This window comes from Natator depressus, chromosome 6 (assembly GCF_965152275.1).
Source record: "Natator depressus isolate rNatDep1 chromosome 6, rNatDep2.hap1, whole genome shotgun sequence".
Classification (NCBI taxonomy): Eukaryota; Metazoa; Chordata; order Testudines; family Cheloniidae; genus Natator; species Natator depressus.
In genome coordinates, this window is record NC_134239.1 from 7,920,186 (window position 1) to 7,944,676 (window position 24,491).

Genomic DNA, 24,491 nt, shown 5'->3' on the forward strand with positions numbered 1-24,491 from the left:
GCATTCAAAAATCAAAAAACAGAGACCAAGCCAAGCAGAAAAAACTGCTTTCAGCCCCAGCTGGCTGTAAAAAAAATATAAACACACATAAAACAAAAAGCAAATAAGTTGCAAAACTAAAATTACATTTGCAAAGATTGGCCGCCCGGTAAAACCCAACAGTCTGCCTTTGCATCCTTAAAGCCAGAATGGTTTGAAAACGCTAAAAAGGCCACAAACAGCCGGCCTAAACTAAAATACCAAGCAAAGATCCCTAAAAGGAACGCCCCAAAAAAACCAGGGCATAAAAATCCCTCCCAAAAGGAAAAGCAAGTTAAAAAATTTTGCAGCGTACCTCTAAACAATCTATACACAAAACAACCTACCATCCACCTCTCTCTCTCCTACCCCCAGGGCTGGCCAGCCCGGGCAGCGTGTGCACACGTATAAAAGTGGGTCAAGGTTTAAGTATTAACGTTTTTTCTTCCTTTAAGTAGTGTAAAAACAGTTCCTACACTCACTGTGTTAGTTTATTGATAAAGATTTAAAATTCAGTCACATGGTGTGTGCTCTTCATCTCCGCGATCCTGTGGTCTGAGCCTAATTAACTAAGGCACAGGCAAATTGGTAACAAAAAATCTGAGACAGTTTAAGAAAAAATTGCAAAGGGGAAAAAGCCCTGAACAGTGCACACCATCTATCTGTTTTATCCTTGTTATTTTACGTTTGCTTTGTTTGGCACTGTTGGTATTATTGGTTAAAAATTGCATAATTAAAAATAAGCCCCACTCTCCTTTGTAGTATGCCTAAAAACCAAAAAACGGTTTAGCATTCCTCTCTCCACCCCAGGCTGCAAACAAAGGGTGCAGGTGGGTCTACCCCAAGTCATAGCAAAACTAAGCAATAAAAAAAAATTTAAAAAATATGTGTACCCAACAGCTCAAAAAAATGAAGCAACTAAAAGCATAAATCACTATCCAAGCAGCAACTCAAACCTCCGCCCAAAACAAGTTGCAAGCCTTAAAACAAAACTTCCAGGCAAAAAAAGCGGAATGCACATGCCTGAAAGCCCTGGCTAAGCAAGTACCAGCCCTTCAGGAACATGTGAAAATGTAACCATGTGTGCTCAGCATATGCCGCCATGGCTGTGTGCCTGCCGTAAATGAGCTAAAACTACATAAGGGGTTTTATTAAAACCTAACTGCCCCAAGAAAAAAACGGGGGCTTAAAATGGGACCAAGCAGCCGTAAAATCTGCAGAACACTGCCAGGCATTAATAAAATGTGTTAGGTCTCTGTATTCACAGGTAAGAAAAGTCCTGCTCCAAGAAACCTCAACCAATCTGCCATTGGTTTTAAAACAGGTAACTGGGTCTACGCACAGGTCCGTCAACACAAAACTGCTCTGACCCCACACTAAAAAGGCCCTTAGCAAGTCCTGCTAACTACCAACACTGCTGTAAAGTGCCAAGAGCTCACTGCCTGAACCCATGCTTCTTTCTGCAAAAAAGCCCCTCGGCCTCAAAATAACTCCACTTCAACTACTAATCAGCCGGTCCCTCCTTCTGGTATTGCTTTTCCTCCTTCTGGACAGCAAAACAAACAAACAAACTGAAGTGCTAGTAACCGCTCACTTGTCCAGTAATGAAATTACCATACAGCCAGCATTTGCTAAAAAACCCCAAACCACTGCAGGGTAACGTGCTGGTAACTTCTCCCCTACATGGTACTAAACCACAACTGCTTCAAACAAAAAAAACCCGCTCTCTCTGCTAAAACTGCCAACGTCCAAAAATTCCTAACTACAAAAAACATTAAAAACTAACCCTGGTAAAAAATTATACACTGGCCAAAAAAGTCTTGTAAAACCCATGCTTAACAAAGTGGTATTAATTAAATGTGGGGGTTTATTCCACAGGCTGCGCCCTGTGTTTTTAAATAAGTATCTTCAGCATGTATTGTCCTTTCTGATTGGCTGTTAAATAACAAAGACCAGAAACGCCTTGTTGCCACTGCCCCCGCCATTTTCTCCACTATACCATCACCCCGTAACACATCCAAGTGCAGACAATACCATATATTCTAATAACACCCAATAGCCAAGGCCTTCCCACTTTAGTAATTTATTTAAATATTGTTTAAAAATATTTTTAACGTTCAAAATATCCCATGTAAGCAAACAATTAAATAAAACAAACCGGTCAGTAAAAGTAAAGGTATATCACATGACTACAAATAAGCCTAAAAAATTAAAAATGTAAATTAGTGGGTTTTATAATGGGGTTAATAGAATGGCCATTCCAGGGGTCTGTAGTATATATATAAAAAAATGGGTCCTTACTGTTTTTGGTGACCCAATTAGTAAATAATCAAATTCATATTTAAAAAAGGTGTGTTCTGCCACCAAAAATTTACCTGTACTAAAATAGTCCCAGTAATTAATAACCTAATCTGTACCGTATTGCAGTATACCCCTTCCTATGCTATTCATGTCAATGCTTCTTTAAGGTACATAAAAATTTTTAAACAAATGTGGTATCGTATTTATTAAAAAAATGTTTTAAAATACTAATTAACAGTAATTAATGTTACATTAAAAAATGTAAAATTTGTTTGGCCCTATCTCGTTTCAGGTCAATTTTATATCTCCAAACTGCTCCAAGGGGGCTGCTGTTCGGTTGGCACAACAAAGGCCATGGGTCTCCTCTAGAAAAATGAACTCTGGTAAAACACCTATAAAATGGTGCCAGGAGTGCAGCAGCAATTTAAAACATTTCAAGGCCAACAGCATAATAAAAAATAAAAACAGCTAAAAAAGGCCACTGGTCTTATTACTAAAGCACAGTTAACCCAGGTACAGGCTAAAGTTAGTAAATTACATATTATCTCCACCCTTAGTTCAATGACCCAAAAGCGGTTAACAAAAATGGTATTAAATATCACTAAGTCAAAAAAAAATGCAGTAAAATCTGGCATGTTCAAACATTCAGAATTTCCCAGATAACCAGCTAACGGCCACTCAAAGTAACCTTAAGCATCAGGCTTGGTCCACTGCCCTTCCTAGTGCTTCAAAAGTGCCATCTAATCTGTGGCCGTAAAAACAGACTTAAACATTTTCAGGGTAAAGTTGCAGGCACTCGCAGTGCTCCTTCCAAGCATATGGGCCGGTTAAAGGGGTGTGGGCTCCCACATACCAAATCCTGCCGGGTCCATAAAAAAAAATGCAGGTAAAATTAAATAATTCACCGTAATATTTAAAAAATTAAACCACCTTGTATGCCTAGCCAATTTGTTGTCAGTGCTCCTAAAATAACACCTCATGTTTAAATAAAAATCAAAAATTAATAAACACTTTGGCCTTTAAAGCCCCCACAGCTTCAGTGCGTACAAAAGCTAAAGCCAAAAAAAGTCGTCACTGTTTATAACGATGGTTGTTAAAAAGGTAAAAAACAGAAAACAACTCGAACAAAACACCTAATTTCCCAGTTAGTAACAGCTGTGTAAATGTTGAGGCCACCACTTTGTAAAATATACATTTTAATCTCATCACTGCTGTGAACAATTACATTATTGGCCTGCAAATAAAGTCCTACAATTAAATTTTAGGTTTCAAATACCTTTGAATTAAACTACCTTAATACCAAACCAATTCCAAAACCTACACTCACTCCTACCAAAGGTTCAAAAAAGTTTCTAAATTACAAGGTCAAATTTATGTACTTCAAGTTATATTGTATTTCTGTACTTCATTGATATACATATATGTTTATGTACTTCAAAGTATATTATATTATACTTCAAATTATATATTCAATTAGAAACCATGCATTCCACAGTTTATAAAGTGTCTATCATAATCTAATGTGTTATGTAACTAAGGCTATAAATCAACCCCAGCAGATTGTTACAATAAAAACAGTAATGTTTATATTGTTTTTGTGTAGTTTAAAAATATGTTGTTGTAAAAAATGTAATAACAAAAATACCTTTCATGTTCAAACAGTATGCTTTGTTGTTATATCCAGTCACGGCTGATAAGGCTAACCATTTAATCTAAAATCAAAAATACAAAATCTAATAAAAATAAAACATTTAAAATGGCAGTTGTGCTAAAAAATGCACAAAAGGGGGAGGGGTGTAAAAACAAAATTAAAAAACATTAAATGTCGGCCTCTCAGTTGTTTTAAAAACAAAGCAACAGTCAGGCTAACGCAGAACCATAATAACGCAAAATTTGTAAAGGCAGACCTGGTAAAGCATATAAAAAACTGCAAGCAAAGCTGTTTAACCTTGCCTTAAAATAAAAATAAAATGTAATTGTTAGCAAAAAAATTTAAAAACAAATAAAATATCAAAAAAGTATAAACAAAGACACCATCTTATATAATCAAAGGGTATAAATACTGCTTTATATTGTTTATACTTCAAAAAACTACTAAGGCAAAGGTATTCTCCGTCCATTGTATTTCTTCCCTTGAATTGCTTAAAAAATTAACTCTTTTTGACTTGTTGCATTCAAACTAAAATATATATATATATATTTTCTTCCACAGTACTAAACCACAATTGCTCCAAAACAAACAAACAAACAAACAAACAAAGCCGCTCACTCTGCTAAAACCGCCAAAGTCCAAAAATTCCTAACGACAAAAAACATTAAAAACTGGCCCTGGTAAAGAAGGCGTAGCATTATACACTGGCAAAAAAAACCCTTGTAAAATCCATGCTTAAAAAATGTGGTATTAATTGGGTTTGGGGGTTTACTCCAAGGCTGCGCCCTGTGTTTTTCAATAAGTACCTTCAGCATGTATTGCCCTCCCTAATTCGCTTTCAGATAACAAATACCAAAGGTGCCTTGTTGCCACTGCCCCCGCCATTCCCTCCACGATACTTCTACCCCCGTAACACATCCAAATACAAACAACACCATATATTCTAATAAAACCCAATGGCCAAGGCCTTCACATTTTAATAATGTATTTAAATATTGTTTAAAAAATTAGGTTTAAGGTTCAAAATATCCTATCTAAGAAAACAATTAAATAAAAAACAAACTAGTCAGTAAAAAGAAAAGTATACAATATCACTACAAATAAGCCTCAAAAATCTAAAATTAAAATTAGTGGATTTTATAGCGGGGTTAATATAAAAGCCATCTTAGGGGTGTATAATATGTCGTTAAAAAGGTCCTCATTGTTTTTGGTTGCCCAATTAGTAAATCATCAAATTCATATTTAAAAAAGGTGTGTTCTGCCACCAAAAATTTACCTGTACTAAAATAGTCCCAGTAACTAATAACCTAATCTGTGCCGTATTGCAGTATACCCCTCCCTATGCTATTCATGTCAATGCTTCTTAAAAGTATTTTAAACTATATAAACAATAAATGTGGTATGGTACTTTACTAAAAGAAATGTGTTAAAGTAACAGTAATTAATGCTATATTAAAAACTATAAAATTGACTCTTCCCCTATTTAGCTTTCAGGTCACGTATATCTATCCCAACTGCTCCAAAAAAGCTGCCATTCGGTTAGCAGAGCAAAGCGCATGTGTCTCCTCTAAAACAATATTTGGTCAAACACCTGTCAAGTGGGGCCAATAGTGCAGCAGCAATTGAAAACATTTATAAAAGCCAACAACATAATAAAAAATCAGGGCAACTAAAAAAGGCCACTAGTCTTATTACTAAAGCACAGTTAACCCAAGTGCAAGCTAAAATGGGTAAATTACATGTTATCTCCGCCCTTAGGTTAATAACCCAAAAGCTGTTAATAAAAATGGTATTAAATATCACTAAGTCAAAAAAAAATGCAGTAAAATCTGGCATGTTTAAAATTTCCTAAATAACCTGCTAACGGCCATTCAAAGTGACCTTAAGCATCAGGCTTGGTCCACTGCCCTTACTAGTGCTTCAAAAGTGCCATCTAATCTGTAGCTGTAAAAACATACTGAAACATTTTCAGGGTAAAGTTGCAGGCACTCGCAGTGCTCCTTCCAAGCATATGGGCCGGTTAAAGGGGTGTGGGCTCCCACATACCAAATCCTGCTGGGTCCATAAAAAAATGCATATAACATGAGACAATTCACGGTAATATTAAAAAAATTAATTCCCCTGGTATGCCTAGCCAATTTATTGTCAGTGCTCCTAAAATAAAACCCAATGTTTACATAAAAATAAAAAGCCAATAAACATTTTTGGCCTTTAAAGCCCCCACAGCCTCAGTGTGTACAAAAGCTAAAGCCAAAAAAAATTTGTCACTGTTTCTAACAGCGTTTGTTAAAAAAGTAGAAAACAAAAAACGAACCTAACAAAACACCTGCTCTGCCAAGCTAGTTACAGCTGTGTAAATGTTAAGGTCACCACTTTGCAAAACATACATTTTAATTTCACCATTGCTGCAAAAAATCCTTATCTATTGGCCTGCAAATAAAATCCTATAATTAAATCTTAGGCTTCAAATACCCTTTAATTAAACCACCTTAATACCCGACCAATTCCAAAACCTGCACTCACTCCTATCAAACGTTCAAAAAATCTCTAAATTACAAGGCCAAATCTATGTGCTTCAAAATATATATCAAATTAAAAAACATGCCTTTCATACCATCTATAAAGCATTTATCTTATGGACTAATTATAATATATTGTGCTATGTAACTAAGGCTACAAAATAACTCCAGCATATTATTACAGTAAACACATTAATGTTTGTATTGTTTTTGTTTAATTTAAAAAATATGTTGTTGTTGTTATAAAAAACAGAATAACAAAAATACTTTTCATGTTCATACGAATTATGCATTATCGTTACATCCAACCAAAACTTATGGGGCCGATCCTTTTAATCTAATATCAAAAATACAAGGTCTAATAAAAATAAAAGTTTAAAAATGATGGTTGTGCTAAAAGCACTAAAGAGGGGAGTGTGAAAAAAAAAGGCATTTAAGTGCAGTCATCTTAGTTCTGTTAAAAAAAAAAAAAAAAAAAAAAAAAAAAAGCAAAAGTCAGGCTAACTCTAACCCCTAAGAACTCAAAACTTCTAAAGTCAAAACTGGTGTAAGCGTACAAAAATTGCAAAGCAAAAACCTTGCCTTAAAAGAACAATAAAATGTAATTGTAGCAAAAACATGTTAAAAACAAATACAATATAAAAAATGTATAGACAAAGCAGAGCTTTATGTAATAAAAAGGTATAAATACTTGTTTTACATTGTTTATACTTTAAAAATTTGCATAAAAACAGACACTCTGTCCAAACGGCTGTCTTCCTTCTTGCAATTGCCTAAAAGTAAAACTGTCTCTAACTTGTTGCATGCAAACTGAAAGTAAGAACTTGTCTTCTTCCACAATATCCATTTGTTCTTGTGTCCACATTGGTACTGAGCTTAAAGAATTCCTCTCCCTCCATGGTATTTATCCCTCTGATGTATTTATAGAGAGCAATCCCATGTTCCCTCAGCCTTCTTTTGGTTAGGCTAAAGAGGCCAAGCTCCTTGAGTCTCCTTCCATAAGACAGGTTTTCCATTTCTCGGATCATCCTAGTAGCTCTTCTCTGTACCTGTTCCTGTATCCTTCTTAAACATGGGAGACCAGAACTGCACGCAGTCTTCCAGATGAGGTCTCACCAGTGCCTTGTAGAACGGTACTAACACCTCCTTCTCTCTACTGGAAATACCTCTCCTGATGCATCCCAAGACCGCATTATCTTTCTTCACGGCCATATCACATTGGTGGCCCATAGTCATCCTGCGGTCAACCAATCCTCCAAGGTCCTTCTCCTCCTCTGGTACTTCCAATTGATGCATCTCCAGCTTATAACTAAAATTCTTGTTATTAATCCCTAAATGCATGACCTTACACTTCTCACTATTAATTTTCATCCTATTACTATAACTCCAGTTTACAAGGTCATTCAGGTCTTCCTGTAGGATACCCCGGTCCTTCTCTGAATTGGCAAAACCTCCCAGCTTTGTGTCATACACAAACATTATTAGCGTACACTCACTTTTTGTGCCGAGGTCAGTAATAAAAAGATTACATAAGATTGGTCCCAAAACCGATCCCTGAGGAACTCCACTGGTAACCTCCCTCCAGCCTGACAGTTCACCTTTCAGTAGGACCCTCTCTAATAATTAGTATTCTTGAACTAATAATTCCCCATGTGGCACCGTAACAAACGCCTTACTGAAATCTAGCTAAATTAGATCCACTGTGTTTCCTTTGTCTAAAAAATCTGTTACTGTCTCAAGGAAGGAGATCAGGTTGGTTTGGCACGATCTATCTTTTGTAAAACCATGTTGTATTTTGTCCCATTCACCATTGACCTCAATGTCCTTAACTACTTTCTCCTTCAAAATTTTTTCCATACTACAGATGTCAAACTAACAGGCCTGTAGTTACCCAGATCACTTTTTTTCCTTTCTTAAAAATAGGAACTACGTTAGCAATTCTCCAGTCATGTGGTACAACCCCTGCGTTTACAAATTCATTACAAATTCTTGCTAATGGGCTTGCAATTTCATGTGCCAATTCCTTTAATATTCTTGGATGAAGATTATCTGGGCCCCCCATTTAGTCCCATTCAGCTGTTCAAGTTTGGCTTCTACCTCGGATATGGTCATATCTACCTCCATAGCCTCATTCCCATTTGTCATGCTACCATTACCCCTAAGATCCTCATTAGCCTCATTAAAGACAAAGGCAAAGTATTTGATTAGATATTGGGCCATACCTAGATATTCTATGATTCTATGATTCTATGATTCTCCTTAACTTCCACTCAGTCCTCAGTGTTTAACTGTCCCGCTTCTTCTTTCTTTGTTTTCTTCTTATTTATATGGCTAGAGAACCTTTTACTATTTGTTTTAATTCCCTTTGCAAGGTCCAACTCTACATGGCTTTTAGCCTTTCTCACTTTATCCCGACATGTTCTAACCTCAATAAGGTAGCTTTCCTTGCTGATCCCTCCCATCTTCCACTCCCTGTACACTTTCTGCTTTTTCTTAATCACCTCTCTGAGATGCTTGCTCATCCAGCTTGGTCTACAAGTCCTGCCTATGAATTTTTCCCCTTTCTTGGGATGCAGGCTTCTGACAGCTTCTGCAACTTTGACTTGCAGTAATCCCAGGCCTCCTCTGCCTTTAGATCCATAAGTTCTTCAGTCCAATCCACTTCCCTAACTAATGTCCTTAATTTTTTTAAAGTTAGCCCTTTTGAAATCAAAAACTCTACTCACAGATCTATTTTTTTTATCCTTCCATTCAGGTTGAGGTGAATTAGCTCATGATCACTGGAACCAAGGGTGTCCCCTACAACCATTTCTTCTAGGAGGTTCTCACAACTTACCAAAACCAAATCTAAAATGACATCCCCAGTTGTTGGTTCAGCAACTACTTGATGAAGGAATTCATCAGCTATGGAATCTATTAAAATCTGAGCCCTATTATTATTACTAGCACTTGTCCTCCAGTCTATATCTGGGAAGTTAAAGTCTCCCATGAGCGCACAGTTCCCATGAGTATTTACTTCATTAAAAACATTAACGAGGGCCCTATCCATATTGTGGAAGAAAACATGAGGTTTTCATTGTGTCCTCCACCGCTTGGGTCACCACCACTGCTGCCTCTGTGTCTGTCTTTGCCTTCTCACCTCAGTCCTTCTCCTCCAGCGAACTCCCCCTCAAACTCCCCTGTCTCCAGCTCTGTTGGCTGGCTCCTGTGCCGCTGCAGCTACCTACACTCCTTCCGGCCAGAGGAGGGATTTCAAAACGTTCTGAAGAGTGCGCAGAAATGGGTAGAGGAGCTTCACACGGAAGCTATTTCCCCACCCATTCAAGAATACAAGAGTCACCGAAGAAGACGACATTTTGTTTGTGAGGCACGGGAGAATCTCATAAGAGACCCCAAAGAACAATTCAAAGCTGAATTCTTTAACCGGGCGCTAGACTGTGCGATACAATCAGTTGCAGAACGTTTCATGCAGCTCAAGGATCACAGCAGTATATTTGGGATGTTGTAGGATATTCCCAAACTCCTCACTGTACCTGAAGAAGACCTAAACCAGCAATGCAGGGCACTAGAGACCGTGTTGGCACCTGATGATATGTGTGATATTGATGCAAGTGATTTAGGTGATGAACTGAAAGCCCTTTTAAGATACATTCAACAGAATCAACTCCAAAGGCTGTTCTGGAATATACGTGCACAAATAAGATGACCACCATCTTTCCAAATTCTTTTGTTGCTCTGTGCATACTTCTAACACTTCCTGTAACAGCTGCCAGTGGAGAACACAGCTTCTCCAAGCTGAAATTAGTAAAAACACATCTACGCTCCACAATGACCCAGGAGAGGCTAGTCGGCCTTGCAACCATCTCAATAGAGTATGAGCTGGCCCACACTGTGGACTTTCAGGAAGCAGAAGCAGTTCAAATCTCTGCAACCAAGAAGGCATGGAAAGCACCACTTTGATTATTCAAACATCAAAATGCCAGTGTTAACTTTCAAACGCCTGAACAGCAAATGTAACTTTTCTTGTCTGCATAGTAAAGTGTACTTACAATTTTTGAACAAGGCATTTAAAGTTGTTACTTCTCCTTTATTGGGGTAGGTAGCAGAGCAGTACCATGGGTGGAGTAGAACAGAAAGAAGTCAGAATTGAGACCTTTCAAAGTTTTGGCCCAAGCAAGGGGGCATGGGGGCGTCATTTGAGCTCCCCGCCTGATAGGGTGACCAGACAGCAAATGTGAAAAATCAGGACGGGGGTGGGGGGTAATAGGAGCCCATATAAGAAAAAGACCCAAAAGTCGGCACTGGCCCTGTAAAGTTGGGACATCTGGTCACCCTAATGCCTGAGGTGCCAAAATGTTGAGGGCCGGCCCTGGCGGCAGGTGCAGTGTATTGAATAAAACAAACACATACAAAACAGGATGTGATTGAAGAGAATTAGTCATTAAATAACTTATTTCTCTTCTGTTTATCTTGATGGAGGTATTAAATCAGGAATCACAGACTCTGCGAGCCCCAAAGCTGCGGGAGAAAGGTGGTATAAATCCAGAGTTGGAATTAGACTTTCAACAAACCAGAGAGCTGGAGGAGACAGACCTTCCCCAAGACAATGTCCTCTTATCGCCCTTTGTTCTGTAGTGGCAGTGAATATGGTTAGAAGAGATTGGCACTGCCAGGTGTGATTGGGGCTTGTGAGAGTGAAGTATTTTCATTGTATTCTGCAGATAATATTGCTCAGATTTAAAAGGAGATGCCGAGTTAACTCGAGCTACACCTTATGCATTGCCCTAACTCGACTCCTGTCCACACAGAAAAACCCTTAAGATGTGGTGCTTAGAACTCAAGTGAGCTGGCCCCTCGGGGCACAGGCTAAAGCCTAAGTTAGCACAACTCACCAGCTAACATGATCTTTCTGTAGTATGGATGCAAGCTAGCTGCACTTGAGTGCTTCTAATTCTCCAATGCCTTCCCACTCTTCCCCCTGTGTACCAAGAAAGGACAGACAAGTTCTCCCACCATCCACTGGGAAAGAATCCATAGAGTGGCTCAGCTCACTGCTGTGCAAAGAGCCTTGGGATGAGCTCCTAAAAGTCTTAGTGCCCCACCTGAGTGAGTGCAGGGCCAGTGTGGACACAGCAGGACCTTTGTTTATTCACAGTGTGGCTCTTCTCATTTGAGAGAGGCTGACTCAAGCACAGTAATTGAGTGTAGAAAACTCAAGATAACTCTGCAGTGAAGACAAAGCCTCAGATCTTTCGGCTGACAGGGATCTATTCTACCACAGTGGTTCTCAACTGGGGGGGTCTGTGGCCCTGTGGTGGTGGGGGGGGGTCAGAAGCAGGCTTCAGAGGATCTGCCCAAATAAACCAGAGAGCATGGCTGGCCTTAGACTCAGAAGCTTCTCTATCAAGCCTTAAAACCCACAGATTGTGTTAATCACTCTTATGGATGGACCTTGCGATTCCACAAGCTACTGCCCACTACCTCCAACTGTAACACAAAACTTTAATTGTGACATCAGCAATATTAACATAAGCTTTCTAGAAATGTGAAGATACATGATCTATTATTTTTGTGTGGGGGAAGTATGAATTCAGAGTTAAGGTTTTGTGTTGCAGTTCGAGCTAAAGGCATTTTTTGTGTGTACTGTATTTCTTTATAGTGTTGCCTCTCGGCCCAAGTGGTTAGCAGTATTCGGGGCCTCTCCAGGTTGTTTCCATTAAGAGGAGAAATTGATTATAAATGTCCCATATTTCTTGGTACAATCTTGTTTACTTAAGAAGAAGGTGCACACAGTTCTGTTTCCGTGAACACAGTAGAAATGCAAACTTGCTTGTAGCCAATCCTGTGCCCTAACAAAGGGCTTTTTCTTGGCTTCCTCCACAGCCACATTACCAATGCTTCTCTGGGTTTCTGCTGGCTTCCTTATTCCTTTAGATAGTTATCTGCAACATAAATCCATTCCCCAGCCCCTACATTTTTGCAATCAGTCCTAGGGTTCTCCTCAACCTGCTTGTCTCACCTTCTGCTCAGGCCTTGCCATGCTGGTCCATGCCTTGGGTGGTGGGTTCTGTTGTTTTTGCTCCCACTAAACCATGGGGTATTTAATTGCTCCCATATTTAGCCTAACTGAAAGGGTGCTTTGTCCACACCTGAACTTCAAAGGGGGCTATCAATGGACGGGATATATTTGACCTCCTCGTAGGAGGTGGAGAGAAGAAGAAACTGCAGTCGTAGATGGGGAGGGAGAAAGAGCACAGATCCTAGCTCAGCTGCAAAGGCCTCCTTTGCCTTTCACAAAGATCATCAGTGATGGGGATCCCCAGTGATTAAACTAAGGATCTCTTGTACCATGGGCCAATCATCAGGGAGAGAACTCCTGACTAAGGATGCATGACATTAATGGTGAGGGCATTTACAGAGGTTATAGCTGCCCCCACCATTCCTTCTCTCCCATGGTCCTCCCAGATATTCCTGCTCCCCCAGTCCTTCCATAGCATAGGCCAGAAAGGTCTCTCCTTGCTCCCCAATAATTTCCCTTTGCAGCTGGGGAGGTGTCCCATCCTTACTGGCTCCTCAGAGCAGGACATCCCTGCCCGCAAACCACAGGAGAAGCTCTCTGAGAAGCAGAACTGGCACCTGAGCTCTGGAAACCGCTTCAGGGACAAGTTTCCTCTCTCTCAGTTTGACAAGGAGGCAGGAATAAGAGGCATAAATCCCTGGAGCTGTGTCAAGAGCTGGAGTAAAGGACTGTGTGTCCATGGGTGAAGGTGGGAGGGGAATGGATGGAGATGTGGTTCTCTGCTCTCTCACACTGAACATGTCAGCCAGCACAGCTGAGCCATTGTGGGGTTCTGTTAATTTTCTGCTGTTAGATGCCTGCCATAAATTACTGCCTCCCATCTGAATGAAGGCAAAGCAAGAGGGACACTGTGCCCTAACCCTTGTCTAGACTTAGGGGATGTCTTCACTACCAAGCGTGGCAATGCTTTAACGTGGCTGTGTAGTCGCAGCACCAGTGCTGGGAAAGAGCTCTCCCAGTGCTGTAAAAAAACCCACCCTGACAAGGGGAGTAGCTGCCAGTGCTGGGAGCATTTCCCCACCCTCGTGTCCCACCCAGCTACCAAGTGGCGGGAACTTTTACCAGCAGTGGAGGGTGGGGAACCCTGGTGGGCCAGCTTATATTCCATCTTAGTTCTGTGGCCTGCTGGGGATATCAGCTGGCGACTCCTCCATGGAGCCGTGAGCACGGGCATGTACTTGGTGCACTTCACCTTTGTCCCTGAAGCCTGCCCCTTCTGTGGCGTGAGGGAGAACCTGGCGCATGGGTTTCTTCAGTGCACCAGTCTGCAGCCCCTCTTCCAGCTCTTACTGAGGTTCTGGATGCACTTTTCCCCGCACTTGTTTATTTACCTCGTCAACCTCCTCCTAGCCATGACTGAGGTGTCCATTCGTAACACCAGGGAGAGGAGGTTGGCAGAGTGGGGGCCCTGTGACTATGGGGCTGTCTTTCATTCTTTTATCTGCTCACGTATCCAGACAGAGTTCCTCTGGGCAGTGTCCTCCGGCTCTCTCGACACCTTCGAGGAGCAGTGGGTGCTGTGCGGGGTTCTCTGCTCGGTGTCCCCTTCTGGTTCCCTAGTTTTGGCCCTTTGACCCCCCACACATGCTTCTGTTATTGCCTTTGTCGTCCCCTGAACTTGGTTGGGTTCTGGTTCAGTAGCTCCTCCCTAGGCTGGGGGAGGAGCTTTTAGCAGTGGGCAAGCTAGTGCTCGGCCACATCCCGGCGCTCAAAAGGACCACTCTCCCACTGCTCCCTGGCCCTCCTGTATCACATTACCCAGTCCCAAATATTGAAGTAAAATAACCCCTCTTCTCCTACTTGAGATTCCTGCTGTTTATGCATCCCAGGATCGCCTTAGCCTTTTTGACCACAGAGTGACCTGGGAGCACATGTTCAGCTGATTATCCACCAGGGTCCCAAAGCTTTTTCAGAGTCACTGGTTCCCAGGATAGAGTCCCCCCCATCCTGGAAGTATGGCCTACATTCTTTGTCTCTACATGTATACATTTACATATAACCAAATTCTAACATGGGTTGTTTGTTTTCACCCCATTTCCCAAGCAATCCAGGTCACTCAGTTTCAGTGACCTGTCCTTTTCATTACGTTCTATTCCCCTGAATTTTTGCGTCATCTGCAAACTCTATCAGTGACGGTTATATGTTTCTTACCGTTCATTAATACATATATTAAGTAGCATAGAGCCAAAAACTGATCCTTTTCTGGGACACCACTAGAATCACATGCATTCAATGATAATTCTCCATTTACAATTACATTTAGTGACCTGTTAGCCAGCTTTTAATCCATTTAATTTGTACCATCTGAATTCTATGTATGCAGTGTTGTTGTAACTATGTTGGTCCCAGGATAATAGAGAGATAAGGTAGTCCAATATTTATTGGTCCAATAAAAGGTATTACCTCACCCACATCATGGGATCTATTTTCCCTAAATCCGTGTTGATTGGCATTTACTATATTACCTTCCTTGTATTCATTATTAGTTGAGTCCTGTCTCACCCATTCCATGATCTTGCCCAGGATAAATGTCGGACCGAAAGTCCTATAATTACCTGGGTCATCCTGTTTTCCTTTTTAAAATATTCATGCAACATTAGCTTTCTTCCAGCTGCTGTATATAAACAGATCTCCTGGGCATTGAGCCAGGGCTAGTGTGGGGACATAGTCACACTTATTATCCAAGACACATATGTTTCAAACCAGAACTGGTAGTCTGTAGTTCATTTTTTGAAATTACAATTTGCAAACTGCAAAGCAGTGTTGTCTCCTAAAGGCTGTAGACTTAATACCTTGGAAAAAAATCTTGAATTCAAACTTAACACTGTTTCCATATTGCTAACCCCAAGTGTTGACAGATCATGAGTCGGACCCTGCCCCCCAACAAAAATCATGAGGTTGTCTAAAAAATTATGAGATTTAAACTGTTAGGCATTTTGGTTTCTATTTATTTACTTTCTCGTTTTGAGCTTTCAGGCATCATGTTTTTGAACTTTACTCTGAGACCACGAAGGTTAGAAATTTCCTTTTTTTAAAAAATGAAAACTGAATAACATCACTCCAAAAATTTGCGAGAGTTTGAAACACTGCTGCTTGCAGCGTTGGTACTGAAGGAACACGGAGGGGAAGACGGAAGACTAGTGTTGCCATGAGGCAGAGAGACGGTTGTTTGGGTGACTTAAATTGTGGATTTCCATCATGCCAAAGATGTGGGGGTGGGTTCTGGTGCCATGGTTTCTCCTGGAGGTGGTGTTTTGTGTGTTGTGGAGTAGTAGTTTGTTCAACTTTGTGTGTGTGTGTGCCGTGTTAATCTTATATTGGTCTAGTGTGCGCCTTGACCTACTGTCAGTCAGGGTCCCCCCACCTTATGGGGGCACGCCAGACTAAGAGCTCTCCTCTGCCGCTCAGAGCAAAGAGGGAACATTGGACATGCACAATTAGGCTACAATCAGGGCTACATAGAGAGCTCAAGAAGGGAGCATTTTAATAACACGAAATGGGCTAAATTGCACTCTCACTGAAATGAACAGTAGACAGTGCAATGGGCAGGTGTCTACAACAGGGGAATCTGGTCCAACATCTGAACACATGGAGAATGTCCAACGCCAGCAACTGATCGTCCACTTTTCAGCCGCCCAGGACCCCTCACCCTTTCCCCCTAGTCAGTAGAGCAGCGGGTATTTAATGTCGAACTGAACTGGAAACTGCTGACTCGTCAGACCCCTAAGATTTTTCACCCTCTGCTTTGGGCCGTGCAGACAGCGGTTTCTATGAGCCCTGCAGCGTCTCACTGAGCGTTTTGTTCTGATTTATCACACGGCGCCAGCACCAGGTGGTATCGCAGCGTCGCCGAGGCCTGTGACTGAGGAACCTTTGGGAGATGCCGACAGAGCGACTCCGCTGACAGAAGCAACCAGAGGTAACGTCTCTGACAACAGGGCCTTGGGGGAAAGTGTCTCCTTAGCTGGCACCGCAGGGTCATTGCTGGGCTGTTGTACCCATTGTTATATACATGTAAATGGAGGACTCACCCCAGGGGTGCTTCCTTGTGGCTGGCCGTAGTGTAGCTGCTCTTACCTCTCTACCACCCTCTGACACACTCCACGTGCACGTTAGCCAAAGTTCACAGAGGTTTTAAATTTTCCCCAGGCCAGGAGTTCTAGATTTTCCCCAGGTAACATGTCAATTTCCCAGAGCATGCCCACTCTGACCAGAGAAACCTGGGTGCCTGTGTCTCACCATCCCAGGCATTCTTTGCCATTCACTTTGGCAACTTGAATAAACTCTAGTTGGTCTGACTTTACAAAATTCATCAGGAGTCCCTCAGGCACATCTGGGGGTTCTGTGTTTATGACAGCTGCATTAACCTAGGCTGGATGGGGTGTGGACCTAGATTCCCTTTTAGGACAATTGTCCCTCAGGTTTTCAGTGAAACACCTCCTTCAACCGTCCTCCTGTGAAGGGGGTTTGTGAGTGTGATTTTCAGGAGTCAGTTCTGAGGTGGTGCGTGCCTGGGCTCCCAACCGCCTTCTCTTTTCCCAGCAATAAAATGGGGTCTCTCTTTTCTTTGTGCCTTGTGCTCACTGGGTGCTCAGGATTGTACATAAGGCTCAGCCAGATCTGCTGCTTCCTGTACAGAACCCAAAGATTTATCGCAAATGGTTTCTCTGATCTCTTCAGGTCATATACTCAGGAAATGTTCCTGTGCAAAGAGGTCAAATAATTGGTCATAATTCTCAGCCCTTCTGCCCATTTTTTTCATAAAATCACATCTGATAAACCTTTTGGCCTCCCTCTCTTTGGCTGTCTGGTCAGCTTCCCATTTTTGGTGTTTCTTAGTCTCCCATTCTTTATCTTTCTGATCAGCCTTCAGTCTGCCCAGTTCAAACTTTGTCATTCCATCCATGGCTCATTTTATACTTTTTGGGGGTCTGTTTCCTCACCTGAAATAATCAAATAGAACACAACAAACTGTAATCTTTTCTGTCTGTTCCCAGTCCTCTAACTCTGAATCACTCCGAAATCTAATTTACCAGCGCTTGAAGCTCGAACTTCAGTCAACCAGCAAGCTGTGTGTAAATTCTGCCACCAACTAGGCCACTGTGACACTCTCCTGAAGTCCCTCAGAACCAGTCATTGTTTCAGAGGGGGAGCCGTGTTAGTCTGTTTCAGCAAAAACAACAAGGAGGCCTGTGGCACCTTAAAGTCATTGTCATGTCATTGTCTTACCTCTCTGCATCAGCAAAGGAGAGTTTTGCTGAAGCTTAAACTGTGTGTCAGCTCCCTGCCACACCAGTCTGTCTGCCCTCACCAGCAAACTCCTTGAGACTCTGCTAGCCTAAACTTTTCCTTGCAGGTAACCTACAGTGTACTCTAGTTCTCAAATTCCCCAGAGACGTCTCTCTGCAGCGTCCAGTTCCTCTGATTGGACACTCATGGAAATTTAGTTTGCTGCCTCCAAAGAGACAGAAAACACACTAGCCAGTTAATTTAGATGAGGACTCACTCTTCATTTTGATATACAGGACTGAGATGGTTTCATAAGAAAACCAGAATAGGTTTATTAGTGAAGAACTTAGATTTAAGTGATACTAAGAGGAAAAAAGAGAGATCTAGTTACAAACAAAACAAAACAAAACACATTTTCTAGTGACTAAAATTTAATCTTAGCAAGTTACAATATTTGCCTAAGCAACTTTCTTGTTTACAACATATTACCAGCACCTTCCTCACTTCAGATAAGAGGATTGAAGGGCTAAAATCCGTATGCTGTTCTGTTTGTCGGGTTTTGACATGTTTATACTCCAAATATTCTCGAGGGCTGATTATCACCTTTCCTTTTGATGCCATGGGCTTTACTCACCCTGGCTGCTGACCTTGTTGGGAATGTATGTCTTTCCCCTTATATTTGTGGTTTTAATCTCCACAAATGTTAGCCTTAATGGGGATTTACGTTTCCCCCCCTTTTGAATACTGTGGTCTAAATTTTTACACTGACAGCTTTGATGGGGATGTACGTCTCCCCCTCTTTGAATACTGTGGTCTAAATCTCCACACAATTGCCAGCCTTATTGGAGACTTGTGCTATTTGAAGGCATGTACGTCACATGCCTGGGGGGGCGCTCCCCTAGGGCTTGCAATGTTACATGCAATGAGGAAATGGGACCACCAGTTTGCACTGCTTACCGCTCGCATACCCAACCAGTTCTGGGCTTAACTCACGGCCAATCGCTTGCTGGTGGTTTATCCAAGTCCTCCATAACACACCCCTTAGTTTAAGCAGTACATAACCCTCTTGCACATGTCTCCCCTCCCAACTTGTACCCTTATTAACCCCTCTGCTTATACTACACATGTCTAGGTTCCTTTGCACTTAAATTTAAAAAAAAAAAAAGTGGGAACAAGATGTGTCTGAAAAGGGATGAGAGACTTCTATCCCTGGCCTAATGAGGTGGTAAATTAAACATACTCACCTCCTTTTGGATTTCAGTCTCAGTTCCTCAATCAGTTCACAAGCTTGTATCCCGGACGAGCCCCCAGCTGAAGGAACAAATATGGACACCGTGTAGAATCAAACACGTGGGTTTATTACATACAGCACTGAGTGTTACCTCGCTTATTAGGCTTATTAGGCTCAGAGACACTGCCAAACAATTGATTACGATGGATTATATGAATTTTCCATGGGCGGAGGGAAATGACGGGGTAGGTAGTCCCAAACCCCTGGATAGGTTTAGCAGCAAGACAAGATAAGCACAGTAGCCAATGGTCAAAGGTTACATAATGTCTCCGCCCATGGATTCAGGTTAACACATGACACTTAATTAGTACACAGGTGTTTTCCATTAAACAATATATAAAGTGTGTTAGTATAATATATATATATATATATTGAATTCTGATTTGGGATCCATAGATAATGAAAAAAGAAAAGGAGGACTTGTGGCACCTTAGAGACTAACCAATTTAGTTGAGCATAAGCTTTCGTGAGCTACAGCTCACTTCATCGGATGCATACTGTGGAAAATACAGAAGATGTTTGTTTTTATACACACAAATCATGAAAAAATGGGTGTTTATCACTACAAAAGGTTTTCTCTCCCCCCAGCCCACTCTCCTGCTGGTAATAGCTTAGGTAAAGTGATCACTCTCCTTACAATGTGTATGATAATCAAGGTGGGCCATTTCCAGCACAAATCCAGGTTTTCTCCCCCCATTTGTGCTGGAAATGGCCCACCTTGATTATCATACACATTGTATGTCAGGCAGCCCAGCCAACAAATGGTTCGTGATAGGTTTCAGCTCATTTCAGTGAGCACAATATTTTTACTCTTGTGAGCGAATCCAGGAGTATGTGGAAATCTCTGCTGAGCTCAGCTTCCCTTTTCCTGTAACTGCCCTTTCAACTCCCCCCTAGAAAGTTACTTTGAAAGGAAAAAAATGTTACATTTCTGAAATTCATGCACAGCCCCTTAAAGGGAACCTTGCATGAGCTGCTGTGACCTGAAATGGTCACAATTTAACTCATTCTGGTGAGTGGAGCACATCAATCTAGCTAGGAGAGAAAACAGCTGCAACTGGCCATTGTCTCTCTACAACTGTTTGACTTCTTGATTATATCTTACTGAAAGAATCAGTTCCCCAGACATTAAATGTAGTCTAGCTTTAGCGGCTTCAAATGTTTATTTCTTGATCCTTAGGGAAAAAATAATATATATATTTAATAGTGAATTATTGTTCCAGACCATGGGACTCGGTAACAGCGGCCACTGATGAAAAGGCCTTGGAGATGATATGCAGGGAACAAAATAACCTGGTCAAATTACTTCAAAACAATGCTGGTAAGGTGGCCAGTTGGTGATCACACAGCAGGACTACCATCGAATCAACGAAGGAAAGGATGCAGAGGACAAAAGAAGAATATTGTTGGATGTGATCCAGCGGAAGGGGGAAGTGACCTGTAAGCAATTTCTGGAGAGTTTACAAAGCCTGTTTCCTGATTTCCAACAGCACATACAATACTCAGGACAGGGTAAGTGGTGTCAGTGTGTCCGATTTTAAAAAATCATTTTTCCACGTTAAGAATGTAATTGCTGCAACACTGAACAGGGGGATTTGTTCCCAACTCGATTCCTACTTAGTAGATTCAAATGCTGCCTCCACCTCTTGGACATAAGGGTTTCCTGGAGAGGGAGGTGGTGCTCTTCCGCTATGGAAGGAGAATGGGGTGAGGATTCCAGGGCCTGCGCAGATGTATGCATCCCTAGTGCTGTATATAGAGTTCATCTGAGTAAGGGCCCCTGCCTGGCATTTTGCAGCAATATGTGGGATCCAGGGCAGGGTGGCCGAGACATAACTATTTCCTAGAGCTTTTGCAGATAGACGGTTGTAGCGAGGGCTGGGTTGGGTATGGGCCTTGTAATATCTTTGGGAGTTTTATTGGTGATTGAGTTTTGTTGGCGTCTGCGGAGGGAGATACCACTGATTGATTTTGTTTCATGAATTTAATGTTGAATTTCCAATTGTCACATTTTTAACTTGACATAAATAAATCAGTACCTTCGGGCAGCTAATCAAAGGGGCTTATAGTGGCATGGTAGCTCCACTGTACTTAAGGTTGAAACTAGTTTACCGTTTAAGAGCTGACATTTCTTATGTGCTCTATAATCCATGTGCGTACTTAGATTGCCTTGAAATTTGCTGCGTCTCCTCAGGTCTTGCGGTAGGGTTAGTCCAAAATTAGGGTCTTTTCAACAATGGGATCCTGAGGCACAACCATCATATATCAGCATTTTCCCGTTCTTCTAATATGTTTTGGCACACACCTGGGGCTCTGTTGCAAGCCAAAGTGTCTGTCACCTGAGCTCACATGTGGATCAAGGTGATCTGCTGTGCCATTGCTCTGGAGCCACACCTGTAAACTGAGACTCTGGAGCACTTTCCGCAGAAACTTTCTGAGAACATGTGTTGGGCTCATTAAGTTCTCTGCCTGCTTCACCTGGAAGCTCTGCTTTTGGATTTTTTGCCAGAAAACAAAGCTTCCGGTGTAAAAGCTGATCTTTCAAAGTGCTCTTAAATCCACAGGCACACACTGATTGGCTTGAAGATTCTCATTTGTGCCAGGGACAGAGTTAGAGGTTCAAGAATGGGAGTATTTGGTGAAGGAGTTCCTCAGATACATGCACTTCAGTAAGAAGCTGATTTTAATATTTCCATTGCTCAGAAACGCATGTCTGAGATAGAGGTAATGGTGCAAATTTGCGGTTCTTAGAATAAAATCATCTGAGAATATAACTTGTCCAAGTATCACCTTTACCCGAGAGTATGTAACATCATCTCCCATTTCACCTGGCCAGCTCCCCCGCAGTTTACTGAGAACTATTCTTATTTGCCCTGTCTCTGCTTTTCATGGGTGTTCCATCTATATGCCTGTTGTGTGTGACCCTGGGTGTGAAGGCACCATCCTCCTCCTGAAGAAAAGCCAGGATGAAATCTGTCTGGGAAAACAGGAAAATCAGGACAGTCTCAAGGATCTTGTTTTCTTTTCATAGTCTTTTTATGTAAGGAATACACCCAGGAATTCAGATGGCCCTGAGTCTTCAGAGATGGTGATTTCTCAAGGTTTTATAGCAGAGTGAGAGCCCTGCTATAGTTAAGGTTAGGACAATGTTTCCATTGAAAGCTCACTTTTCTAAGTGCCCTAAAATTTACAGGGTTACTCAGATTGCCTTGCTTCATAGGGATGTGGGGTTCTGTTAGTAATCCAGATTTGGAGACATTTGACCAAGGGCTTCCTGAGGTATAGTCGCTCCTCCGAAAAGAATTTCTTAAACGTGAGAGCTTTTGGCAACCTTTTTCTGCTCACAGATAGAGCTCAAACCAGGGCTCAGGTCGTTGCATCAAGAAATTCAACACTCGACAGTTACCCCAAGAGAGGGGATGGCAACCACCAGCCCTTGGGGGAAAATCAAATTAAAAAATTATTTGAAAAAGATTTTGCCACTCTAGCCTAGCTCGTCAGAAGCCTCTTGCGCTAAATGACAAGCTAGGTTAACTATCTAGAAAACTACCTCTGCCTTACAGCACCTCAGTACCTGTTAGGGAATATCACAGTCATTAATTCTAAGCTTCAACCTGCCCCAGTCTCTGTGAGTTCAAATCCAACCCAATGAAGAAATCTGAAATAAAAGGGGATTTTTACTGTAGGGAAATGTAATCCGAGTACAGCAGAATCAACAAAACAAGCTGAAACTATTTTTGAACAGAAAATAAACTACACAAACTAATGCTCCCAGGGAGGTGAGGGGTGATTAGGGGTGCAAGAGTAGGTGGGAATAGGGGGACAGGGTTTGTGCCTGCAGTGAGGGATGGGGATATGGTTAGGAGGGGGATACATGGAAATGGAAGAGAAGGAAGATGGGTCAGGGGGAATGGGATAAGCATTGGGGGAAAGGGAGGTGAGAAGGGGGGGTTCAGAGAATGTGAGAGGTATCAGAGGAAGTTGGGGATTTAAGGTGGGAGGGGCCTGTTAGCCCTGACTTGTCCCCTTCCACACGTGTTCTTGTATCCAGGGACGCCCTACCCCTCTGCAGGGATCTGAGCCCTTCTTCCTGCCTGCTATGTGTTCTGGAATCTGGGGCATCCTGCTCCTCTTGCTGTGTCAGAGCCCCTCTCCCTGGCCATCCATGTGATCTGGGATCTGGTTGAATGAATATAACACAAATTTAAACATCTGAAATCCAGAAACTGAATAAAGATACACTTCATCCCTGTGCTGGAGGAAGCGTGGTTGGGGTGGGCTGGCCAGAGTGTTTGGAGGAGGATCCTCATTTGGACGGGACACAGACTGGTTGGACCTGGAGCATAGCTGGGGAAGCCTGGATGAAGCAGGGGCAGGAATCCCAGCTGAGGGTGGGACTCAGCTACCGAACGAATCCTAAAGTATAACTACATTGGTTGTAATAAGTAAGAGCTAAACCAACTGACCAACAGTTAAAGATCTACCTGGTGAAAGGGAGGCCACAAAGTAGGCACTCAGGGAACTAGTTGTTCCAAGACTTGCTACCTGGCAATCATGAAAGAAGTGAGCTGGGATTGGAGCTGCTGCTCCTTATCGATCCTCAGGACCAAATGTTTGGTTCCATGAGGGAGAATGTGGACACTGGTGTGCTAGAGGGCACCAAAGATGCATGAATATCCCAGAAATGGGAAACCATCTGGGCTGTTCACAGAGGAGCATGGATAGATCAGATATTGCTGGCTGCCTGATACAACCTCAGGCCACATAGTGAGCCCACAGGGGCAGCCAGGAACCCACTGAACTGCAGTAGAGATCTACTCCTGCTGTGTGACTGGAATCTGCTTCAGCAGCCGTCACTCCAAAGCAGGAAGGCGCTACAGCTTCTCAATGGGCTAAATGAAAATGGATAGCTTGTCTCCTGGGAGGAGGTAATAGGCCAATCTCCCAGTTCTGGCTGTGGTAGAAGGAGGTCTTAGGGGTGAGAAAGGAAGGAGAATCAGTCCTATGGACACATGTACACACTGATGACACATGCGCACACATACATATTTTCGAGTAAAGAGAAGGGGAGGGTAATGCAATGAGAAAATGGTCCTTCCTCATGTTTACTTGGGGGTGTTAGAGGAGGCAGAACAGGAGATCTGAGCACGTTATCCAGCACCTGAGGGGATGACACAGAGCATCCCAACTCTGAATAAGAAGGGAGCATTTATCAAAAAGAGCCAGATACTCCATTTCCCAGAAATGGCCAGAAAACAAAGGAACTGAAAGTGGAAGGCCAGTAAGAGTGCAGTGTGGGGAGGCAGAGTGAAAAGTGGGGATCTGGGTGAGCCTGATAATTGCTAGGATATGAGATTGCTTCATTGTTTATCTGCGTATAGTAACTTGTGTGTAGAGTGCAGC

The 24,491-nt window shown here is 42.1% G+C and overlaps 1 pseudogene; it reads left to right on the forward strand.

The window, feature by feature from the left end:
- Positions 1-20,013: 20,013 nt before the first annotated feature.
- Positions 20,014-24,491, forward strand: part of LOC141988572 (olfactory receptor 5AR1-like) — a 30,964-nt pseudogene continuing 26,486 nt past the window's right edge.